General features: G+C 38.0%; 1 long non-coding RNA gene across 1 annotated transcript in view; it reads left to right on the top strand.

The window, feature by feature from the left end:
* Positions 1 to 664: 664 nt before the first annotated feature.
* LOC115841871 (uncharacterized) overlaps positions 665 to 11,492 on the top strand; it is a 37,563-nt gene continuing 26,735 nt past the window's right edge. The window contains exons 1-2 of the long non-coding RNA XR_004035009.2: positions 665 to 832; positions 2,764 to 2,866. This is a non-coding gene — a long non-coding RNA (uncharacterized lncRNA). The remainder of the gene's footprint in view (positions 833 to 2,763; positions 2,867 to 11,492) is intronic.

Here is an 11,492-nt window from a genome sequence, read left to right as displayed (position 1 = left end):
TACACTATATATATATATATATATATATATTTTTTTTTTTTTTTTTTTTTTTTTTGCGGTACGCGGGCCTCTCACTGTTGTGGCCTCTCCCGTTGCGGAGCACAGGCTCTGGACGCGCAGGCTCAGCGGCCATGGCTTACGGGCCCAGCCGCTCCGCGGCATGTGGGATCCTCCCGGACCGGGGCACGAACCCGTGTCCCCTGCATCGGCAGGCGGACTCTCAACCACTGCGCCACCAGGGAAGCCCTACACTATATTTTTATGAGAACTATATTTTACTAAACAAATAAACTTAGAAGAGTGATATTGTTTTACATTTTTGCAAATCTCTACAATGTCTACCTTATAATACAGCTGGGTTCTTATATCTGCTTCAGCATTCAGTCATTTGCAATATGTTGTTTCAGTTAATTATACAGAGAAAATCCAGACTCACTCACACTTATAGTTGGAAAAGTGAGGAGTATTTTAATGATTTCTTTGAAAGGGTGTGAATATTCCTGGATTTTACACCAAAACTCATCTTCTCTTTTTTTTTTTTCTTAAAGAAAAGGTGTATTTGGTCATTTGGAAAATATTGGCTTACTAAGTTATGCAGATGTTCTACAAGCTGACATATTTCACTATTTAATATCAAAAACATCACATTTGTAAATAGGATTTTAAGCTAATGGTGTCCCAGAATACCAAAGATTTCTAAATCATTGTGAAGAACAGTCGGCTTCCAGCAGCAGTGACATTCAAGGATGGAAAGAGAGGGGCATGATTCCTTTGTGGAGAAAAGTTTGAAAACTGGACGCAGAATCACTACTAACATTTTGGGGCCCAGCAGGTAAGAGTACAGAGGCCCAGGCTTCTGATGTTTAAATATTTTAAAAATCATCAATCATGTTAGCAAACTGTATAGATCTGTTCTCCTAAGTTGATAAATATACCTTCCCTATTAATTCATAAAAATATTTGTGAAAATCCATGGTTTGAATATAATTGAAAATCAGGAAATTATAAAAAATTACTGAGTCTATTTACACTTGCCCATGTCTAAAGTTTCTACAGAAAGGTGATTTAGGATGAGTAGTAAAAGTATACATAATTCATTAATTATTATACACTTATTTCCTGAAGTGTTTTTCCTTGACTGTATTTCAGCAAAATGTGAAGAAACTGATCTGCTAAGATAGTAGCAACTGGAATTGTTAATAAGATTTTTAAAACAATTTTTAGGTTTGGAAATAAACCATTATTTTACATAGTTCAAAACATTGTAACAGGGTCAAACATGACATATCCTAACAAAAGAAATTACTACAAATTATTTTAATTTTAGTGCATAAATTTCTATTACTTACATTGTGAGTTTTACTATTTTTAAAGCAATATATAGATCCACAAAGCATTCTTTAAGTTTTTATTCTTTAAAAAATTACAAAAATAATAAAAATAAAACAAAAATAGCATCTTGTAGCTTCACTTGTTCAAATCTTTAAGTTTAAATCTTTTTTAAAAATTGAAACTATATTTGTCTATATAGCTGGAAAATAATATTCATTGATTCCAAGTAATTTGCACATAAGTCTTTTACTTTATAGTTGTGAAAATTATTTTGTTTTATTTTTCTAATTTATTTAAATTTGATTGGGATGGCACTTTTTTTTTTTTTTAAAGAAGATGTTGTGGGTAGGAGTTTATTAATTAATTTATTTTTGCTGTGTTGCGTCTTCATTTCTGTGCGAGGGATTTCTGCAGTTGTGGCAAGCAGGGGCCAATCTTCATCGCGGTGTGCGGGCCTCTCACTGTCGTGGCCTCTCTTGTTGTGGAGCACAGGCACCAGACACGCAGGCTCAGTAGTTGTGGCTCACGGGCCTAGTTGCTCCGCGGCATGTGGGATCTTCCCGGACCAGGGCTCGAACCCGTGTCCCCTGCATTAGCAGGCAGATTCTCAACCACTGCGACACCAGGGAAGCCCAGGGATGGCACTTTTGTTGCACAGTTATGTAGTCTCTTCCAGTTAGGAAATTTTTGTGTCAAAAACTTTTAACTAGTATTTAAAAAATCATATTAAAAGTTAGAGTAAAATTTGAATCTGCTTAGCTTTTTTTGGTATGTTTTATAAACATATTAACAGCAAGAAATATTTTATAAAAATAACTCTGGATAACACACATTCAATCATTTAATTTTTTCCAAACTCCACAACTTTTCTTTTTTTGAGGATCTTCTATTATTTTGTAAAACTATTCTAATATATCTCACACCTTGTCTAAAATCTAATTGGTTTAATAGCACTTGGTTAAGAATGATTATAAGGTCAATTTGACATGTGTTTTGTCAAGATGTTCTTATTTTTCTAAATTGCATTGGCTATTTTTTAGCCTTTTAATTAAAATAAATTTTTGAATCAGAATGTAAATTTCCAACAACAAAATAAAAAGCCTTTAGGAGTATTGATTTTGACTGTGTTAAATCTACAGAAAAACTTGGGAAGAATGAATATCTTTATAATCTATGAATAAGGTATATTTATCCATTAATCTAGGTCTTCTTTACTATCTTAGTAACTTTATGAAGTGTTTTCTGTAAAGGTAATTCTCATCTTTTGTTAGATTTATTTCAAGGTATTTGACTTTTTGGATTCAACTGTAAATGGTATAATTTTAGTATTTATTTTTCTATTTATTTGTAGCTGGTAAATAAGAGTTTGATTTATTTTTGCATACGGAACTAATATCCAAGCATCCTTCCTAAACTCACCCCTTAATTCAGACAGTTTGAATGGAAGTCATGGTGGCAGATGAATGGAAGTCATGGTGGCAGACATCCTTATGGTCTTACTGATCACAGTGGAATGGTTTCAAAATTTCAATAGGTATGTTTTCCATAGTTTTTTTGGAAGATACTTACTGTCAGATTAGGGCTGTGCTCTTCTATTTTTAGTTTAGTAAAAGATTTTAAAAGATTATTAATGAATGTTGAATTTGTCACGTTTTCTATAAGCATATTGACATTATCATAAGATATTGATATTTTATTTTGTTAATGGCATAAATCACAGTGATTTTTGAATATTACCAGAAGTTTTCAGCCCTGGCAAAGGAAACAAACAAAAACCAAAACCAAACTCGATCATTATATATGATCATTTTTATATTTAACTATATTCCATTTGCTAGTGTTTCATTTAGAGAATTCTGAGTCCATGTTAAGAGTTTGGCATGTGTTTTCCCTTTCTTGTAGTGTCTTTGTCAGACTTTGGCATCTAGGTAATACTGGCTTCATAACATGAGGTGGAAGGTATGTTCTCTTTTTATACAGTGCAGGAGATCTTGTGTTACATTGTGTTTTTTCTTACTTAAATATTTGGGAGAATTTACCAGTTTCTGGGCCTGGGGTTTTCTTTTTTTTTTAACATCTTTATTGGAGTATAATTGCTTTACAATGGTGTGTCAGTTTCTGCTTCACAACAAAACGAATCAGTTATATATATACATATGTTCCCATTTCTCTTCCCGCTTGCGTCTCCCTCCCTCCCACCCTCCCTATCCCACCCCTCCAGGTGGTCACAAAGCACCGAGCTGATATCCCTGTGCTATGCGGCTGCTTCCCAGTAGCTATCTACCTTACGTTTGGTAGTGTATATATGTCCATGCCTCTCTCTCGCTTTGTCACAGTTTACCCTTCCCCCTTCCCATATCCTCAAGTCCATTCTCTAGTAAGTGTGTGTCTTTATTCCTGTTTTGCCCCTAGGTTCTTCATGACATTTTTTTCCCTTAAATTTCATATATATGTGTTAGCATACAGTATTTGTCTCTCTCTTTCTGACTTACTTCACTCTGTATGACAGACTCTAGGTCTATCCACCTCATTACAAATAGCTCAATTTCATTTCTTTTTATGCCTGAGTAATATTCCATTGTATATATGTGCCACAACTTCTTTATCCATTCATCTGATGATGGAAACTTAGGTTGTTTCCATCTCCGGGCTATTGTAAATAGAGCTGCAATGAACAGTTTGGTACATGACTCTTTCTGAATTATGGTTTTCTCAGGGTATATGCCCAGTAGTGGGATTGCTGGGTCATATGGTAGTGCTATTTGTAGTTTTTTTAAGGAACCTCCATACTGTTCTCCACAGTGGCTGTATCAATTTACATTCCCACCAACAGTGTAAGAGGGTTCCCTTTTCTCCACACCCTCTCAAGCATTTAATGTTTCTAGATTTTTTGATGATGGCCATTCTGACTGGTGTGAGATGATATCTCATTGTAGTTTTAATTTGCATTTCTCTAATGATTAATGATGTTGAGCATTCTTTCATGTGTTTGTTGGCAGTCTGTATATCTTCTTTGGAGAAATGTCTATTTAGGTCTTCTGCCCATTTTTGGATTGGGTTGTTTGTTTTTTTGTTATTAAGCTGCATGAGCTGCTTGTAAATTTTGGAAATTAATCCTTTGTCAGTTGCTTCATTTGCAAATATTTTCTCCCATTCTGAGGGTTGTCTTTTGGTCTTGTTTATGGTTTCCTTTGCTGTGCAAAAGCTTTGAAGTTTCATTAGGTCCCATTTGTCTATTTTTGTTTTTATTTCCATTTCTCTAGGAGGTAGGTCAAAAAGGACCTTGCTGTGATTTATGTCATAGAGTGTCCTGCCTATGTTTTCCTCTAAGAGTTTGATAGTTTCTGGCCTTACATTTAGGTCTTTAATCCATTTTGAGTTTATTTTTGTGTATGGTGTTAGGGAGTGATCTAATCTCATACTTCTACATGTAGCTGTCCAGTTTTCCCAGCACCACTTATTGAAGAGGCTGTCCTTTCTCAACTATACATTCATGCCTCCTTTATCAAAGATAAGGTGACCATATGTGCGTGGGTTTATCTCTGGGCTTTCTATCCTTTTCCATTGATCTATCTTTCTGTTTCTGTGCCAGTACCATACTGTCTTGATTACTGTAGCTTTGTAGTATAGTCTGAAGTTAGGAAGCCTGATTCCTCCAGCTCCGTTTTTCGTTCTCAAGATTGCTTTGGCTATTCAGGGTCTTTTGTGTTTCCATACAAATTGTGAAATTTTTTGTTCTAGTTCTTTGAAAAATGCCAGTGGCAGTTTGATAGGGATTGCATTGAATCTGTAGATTGCTTTGAGTAGTAGATTCATTTTCACAATGTTGATTCTTCCAATCCAAGAACATGGTATATCTCTCCATCTATTTGTATCATCTTTAATTTCTTTCATCAGTGTCTTATAATTTTCTGCATACAGGTCTTTTGTCTCCTTAGGTAGGTTTATTCCTAGATATTTTATTCTTTTTGTTGCAATGGTAAATGGGAGTGTTTTCTTGATTTCACTTTCAGATTTTCCATCCTTAGTGTATAGGAATGCCAGAGATTTCTGTGCATTAATTTTGTATCCTGCTACTTTACCAAATTCATTGGTTAGCTCTAGTAGTTTTCTGGTAGCATCTTTAGGATTCTCTATGTATAGTATCATGTCATCTGCAAATAGTGACAGCTTTACTTCTTCTTTTCCGATTTGGATTCCTTTTATTTCCTTTTCTTCTCTGATTGCTATGGCTAAAACTTCCAAAACTGTGTTGAATAAGAGTGGTGAGAGTGGGCAACCTTGTCTTGTTCCTGATCTTAGTGGAAATACTTTCAGTTTTTCACCATTGAGGACAATGTTGGCTGTGGGTTTGTCATATATGGCCTTTATTATGTTGAGGAAAGTTCCCTCTATTCCTGCTTTCTGCAGGGTTTTTATCATAAATGGGTATTGAATTTTGTCAAAAGCTTTCTCTGCATCTATTGAGATGATCATATGGGTTTTCTCCTTTAATTTGTTAATATGGTGTGTCCTGTTGATTGATTTGCATATATTGAAGAATCCGTGCATTCCTGGAATTTATTCCTGGAATTTATTCATGGAATAAACCCCACTTGATCATGGCGTACGATCCGTCTAATGTGCTGTTGGATTCTGTTTGCTTATATATTTTTTTTAGGGGGTTATGGTTGTATTTATTATCTTGATTCAGTGAGGGTATCAAATCGTACACTTCCAACTTATGCAGATTATTGTGCCAATTATACTTTTTTTTTTTTTTTTGCGGTACGCGGGCCTCTCCCGTTGCAGAGCACAGGGTCCGGACGCACAGGCTCAGTGGCCATGGCTCACGGGCACGCCCAGCCGCTCCACGGCATGTGGAATCCTCCCAGACCGGGGCACGAACCCGTGTCGCCTGCATTGGCAGGTGGACTCTCAACCACTGCGCCACCAGGGAAGCCCCTGTTTGCTTGTATTTTGTTGAGGAATTTTGCATCTATGTTCATCAGTGATATTGGCCTGTAGTTTTCTTTCTTTGTGATATCCTTGTCTGGTTTTGTTATCAGGGTGATGGTGGCCTTGTAGAATGAGTTGGGGAGTGTTCCTCCCTCTGCTATATTTTGGAAGAGCTTGAGAAGGATAGGTGTTAGCTCTTCTCTAAATGTTTGATAGAATTTGCCTGTGAAGCCATCTGGTCCTGGGCTTTTCTTTGTTGGGAGATTTTTAATCACAGTTTCAATTTCAGTGCTTGTGATTGGTCTGTTCATATTTTCTATTTCTTCCTGATTCAGTCTTGGCAGGTTGTGCATTTCTAAGAATTTGTCCATTTCTTCCAGATTGTCCATTTTATTGGCATAGAGTTGCTTGTAGTAATCTCTCATGATCTTTTTTATTTCTGCAGTGTCAGTTGTTACTTCTCCTTTTTCATTTCTAATTCTACTGACTTGAGTCTTCTCCCTTTTTTTCTTAATGAGTCTGGCTAATGGTTTATCAATTTTGTTTATCTTCTCAAAGAATCAGCTTTTAGTCTTTTTGATCTTTGCTATCGTTTCCTTCATTTCTTTTTCATTTATTTCTGATCTGAGTTTTATGATTTCTTTCCTTCTGCTAACTTTGGGGGTTTTTTTGTTCTTCTTTCTCTAATTGCTTGAGGTGCAAGGTTACGTTGTTTATTCGAGATGTTTCCTGTTTCTTAAGGTAGGATTGTATTGCTATAAACTTCCCTCTTAGAACTGCTTTTGCTGCATTCCGTAGATTTTGGGTCATCGTGTCTCCATTATCATTTGTTTCTAGGTATTTTTTGATTTCCTCTTTGATTTCTTCAGTGATTACTTCGTTATTAAGTAGTATATTGTTTAGCCTCCATGTGTTTTTATTTTTTACAGATCTTTTCCTGTAATTGATTTCTAGTCTCATAGCATTGTGGTCAGAAAAGATACTTGATACGATCTCAATATTCTTAAATTTACCAAGGCTTGATTTGTGACCCAAGATATGATCTATCCTGGAGAATGTTCCATGAGCACTAGAGAAAAATGTGTATTCTGTTGTTTTTTGATGGAATGTCCTATAAATATCAATTAAGTCTATCTTGTTTAATGTATCATTTAAAGCTTGGGTTTCCTTATTTATTTTCATTTTGGATGATCTGTCCATGGGTGAAAGTGGGGTGTTCAAGTCCCCTACTATGAATGTGTTACTGTCGATTTCCCCTTTTATGGTTGTTAGTATTTGCCTTATGTATTGAGGTGCTCCTATGTTGGGTGCACAAATATTTACAATTGTTATATCTTCTTCTTGGATCGATCCCTTGATCATTATGTAGTGTCCTTCTTCGTCTCTTGTAATTGTCTTTATTTTAACGTCTATTTTGTCTGACATATGAGAATTTCTACTCCAGCTTTCTTTTGGTTTCCATTGCATGAATTATCTTTTTCCATCCCCTTACTTTCAGTCTGTATGTGTCTCTAGGTCTGAAGTGGGTCTCTTGTAGACAGCAAATATACACGTCTTGTTTCTGTATCCATTCAGCCAATCTGTGTCTTTTGGTGGGAGCATTTAGTCCATTTACATGTAAGGTAATTATCGATATGTATGTTCCTATTCCCATTTTCTTAATTGTTTTGGGTTCCTTATTGTAGGTCTTTTCCTTCTCTTGTGTTTCTTGCCTAGAGAAGTTCCTTTAGCAGTTGTTGTAGAGCTGGTTTGGTGGTGCTGAACTCTCTCAGCTTTTGCTTGTCTGTAAAGGTTTTAATTTCTCCATCAAATCTGAATGAGATCCTTGCTGGGTAGAGTAATCTTGGTTGCAGGTTCTTCTCCTTCATCTCTTTCAATATGTCGTGCCAGTCCCTTCTGGCTTGCAGAGTTTCAGCTGAAAGATCAGCTGTTAACCTTATGGGGATTCCCTTGTGTGTTATTTGTTGTTTTTCCCTTGCTGCTTTTAATATGTTTTCTTTGTATTTAATTTTTGACAGTTTGATTAATATGTGTCTTGGCATATTTCTCCTTGGATTTATCCTGTATGGGACTCTCTGTGCTTCCTGGACTTAACTATTTCCTTTCCCATATTAGGGAAGTTCTTAACTATAATCTCTTCAAATATTTTCTCAGTCCCTTTCTTTTTCTCTTCTTCTTCTGGAACCCCTATAATACGAATGTTGGTGCATTTAATGTTGTCCCAGAGGTCTCTGAGACTGTCCTCAGTTCTTTAAATTCTTTTTTCTTTATTCTGCTCTGCAGTAGTTATTTCCACTATTTTATCTTCCAGGTCACTTTTCCGTTCTTCTGCCTCAGTTATTCTGCTATTGATCCCATCTAGAGTCTTTTTCATTTCATTTATTGTGTTGTTCATCATTGTTTGTTTCATCTTTAGTTCTTCTAGGTCCTTGTTAAATGTTTCTTGCATTTTGTCCATTCTATTTTCAAGATTTTGGATCATCTTTACTATCATTCTGAATTCTTTTTCAGGTAGACTGCCTGTTTCCTCTTCATTTGTTAGGTCTGGTGGGTTTTTATCTTGCTCCTTCACCTGCTGTGTGTTTTTCTGTCTTCTCATTTTGCTTACCTTACTGTGTTTGGGGTCTCCTTTTTGCAGGCTGCAGGTTCATAGTTCCTGTTGTTTTTGGTGTCTGTCCCCAGTGCCCAAGCTTGGTTCAGTGGGTTGTGTAGGCTTCCTGGTGGAGGGGACTAGTGCCTGTGTTCTGGTGGATGAGGCTGGATCTTGTCTTTCTGGTGGGCAGGTCCACGTCAGGTGGTGTGTTTTGGGGTGTCTGTCAAGTTGTTATGATTTTGGGCAGCCTCTCTGCTAATGGGTGGGGTCGTGTTCCTGTCTTGCTAGTTGTTTGGCATAGGATGTCCAGCACTGTAGCTTGCTGGTTGTTGAGTGAAGCTGGGTGCTGGTGTTGAGATGGAGATCTCTGGGATATTTTCGCTGTTTGATATTATGTGCAGCTGGGAGCTCTCTCTTGTGGACCCGTGTCCTAAAGTTGGCTCTCCCACCTCAGAGGCACAGCACTAACTCCTGGCTGTAGCACCAAGAGCCTTTCATCCACACGGCTCCTGAATTTGGGATGATTCGTTGTCTATTCATGTATTCCACAGATGCAGGGTACATCAAGTTGATTGTGGAGCTTTAATCCGCTGCTTCTCAGGCTGCTGGGAGAGATTTCCCTTTCTCTTCTTTGGTCTCACAGCTCACAGGGGCTCAGCTTTGGATTTGGCCCTGCCTGTGTGTGTAGGTCGCCAGAGGGCGTCTCTTTGCTCAGACAGGACGGGGTTAAAGGAGCCGCTGATTCGGAGGCTCTGGCTCACTCAGGCCAGGGGTAGGGAAGGTCACGGAGTGCATGGCGAGCCTGCGGCGGCAGAGGCCGGCGTGACGTAGCACCAGCCTGAGGCGCGCCGTGCGTTCTCCCGGGGGAGTTGTCCCTGTATCACGGGACCCTGGCAGTGGCGGGCTGCACAGGCTCCCCGGAAGGGGGGTGTGGATAGTGACCTGTGCTCGCACACAGGCTTCTTGGTGGCGGCAGCAGCAGCCTTAGCATCTCATGTCTGTCTCTGGGGTCCGCACTTTTAGCCGCGGCTCGCGCCCATCTCGAGCTTCTTTAAGCATCGTTCTTAATCCCCTCTCCTCGCGCACCAAGAAATAAAGAGGGAAGAAAAGTCTCTTGCCTCTTCGGCATGTCCAGACTTTTCCCCGGACTCCCTCCCAGCCAGCCATGGCGCACTAACCCCCTTCAGGCTGTGTTCACGCTGCCAACCCCAGTCCTCTCCTGGCGCTCCAATGGAAGCCCGAGCCTCAGCTCCCAGCCCCGCCCGCCCCGGCGGGTGAGCAGACAAGCCTCTCAGGCTGGTGTGTGCTGGTCGGCACGGATCCTCTGTGCGGGAATCTCTCCGCTTTGCCCTCCGCACCCCTGTTGCTGTGCTCTCCTCCGCGGCTCCTCCCACCCTCCGCCACCCGCAGTCTCTGCCTGCGAAGGGGCTTCCTAGTGTGTGGACACTTTTCCTCCTTCACACCTCCCTCCCACTGGTGCAGGTCCTGTCCCTATCCTTTTGTCTCTGTGTATTCTTTTTTCTTTTGCCCTACCCAGGTACGTGGGGGGTTTCTTGCCTTTTGGGAGGTCTGAGGTATTCTGCCAGCGTTCAGTAGGTGTTCTGTAGGAGTTGTTCCACGTGTAGATGTATTTCTGGTGTATCTGTGTGGAGGAAGGTGATCTCTGCATCTTACTCTTCCACCATCTTCCCAGAAGTCCCCTGAGGTTTTCTTTTTAAAGGTTGATAACAGGTTCAATATCTTTACTCTTCTATTTTTACCTAGAAGATGTAGGTAATATGAAAAAGATGGAAATATGTTTTACTATGATTTTTTTCATATTTCATCTAAATTTTAAAATTGACAATTTTTTCAAAATTTCATATATATATATGTATGTAGAATTTTAGAAAATATCTGTACAATCTTTAGTGATATTCTCTTTTTAAACTTTTGGTGTTGAATATTTGTGCCTTATTTTTTTCTCTTGATCAGTCTTTTGACCAGTTTATTAAGAAGCCAATTATTGGCTCTGTTGATTTATTTTTTATTGATTTCCATTTTATTGATTTATTGTATCTCTTATTTTCCTTCTTAACTTTCTTTGGTCTTTGGATAGAACTTTCCAATCTCTAGCTCCTTGAAATTAATCTTCAGATGGTTGATTTTCATTTTTCTCTAAAGACATGAGCTGCATCCCACACATTTTTACTTGCTATATATTAATTTTCCCTAAGTTCAAACATTTGAAATTTCATTTTGATTTGTTCTCTGACCTATGGGTTATTTTGAATATCTTACATATTTCCATACATTTGTGGGTTTTCTAGTTTCCTTTATATTATTAATTTTTAGCTTAAATCCACTAACATCAGAGATATGTTTTATTTTACTTCTTTGAAATTTATTGATACTTGCTTTATAGTTTCATATATGAAAAGTTCCTGCAAGTATTCCATGTGTGCTTGATAGTAATATATATTGTGCAGCTGTTGGATTCTGTATTTTATGTATAAATTATTTAATGTTTAAATATTCTGTGTCTTTCTTGATATTTTTGCCTGTTCATTGTATCAGTTACTGAGAAATCTGTGCCAAGATTCCCTTCTGTATCTGGCAATTTATTTTTACGTCTTTTAAAATATTTGCT

The sequence above is a fragment of the Globicephala melas genome, chromosome 13 (genome assembly GCF_963455315.2).
Source record: "Globicephala melas chromosome 13, mGloMel1.2, whole genome shotgun sequence".
Taxonomy (NCBI): Eukaryota; Metazoa; Chordata; class Mammalia; order Artiodactyla; family Delphinidae; genus Globicephala; species Globicephala melas.
Note: the sequence above shows the minus strand (reverse complement) of the source record. Positions and strands in the feature narration are given on the sequence as shown.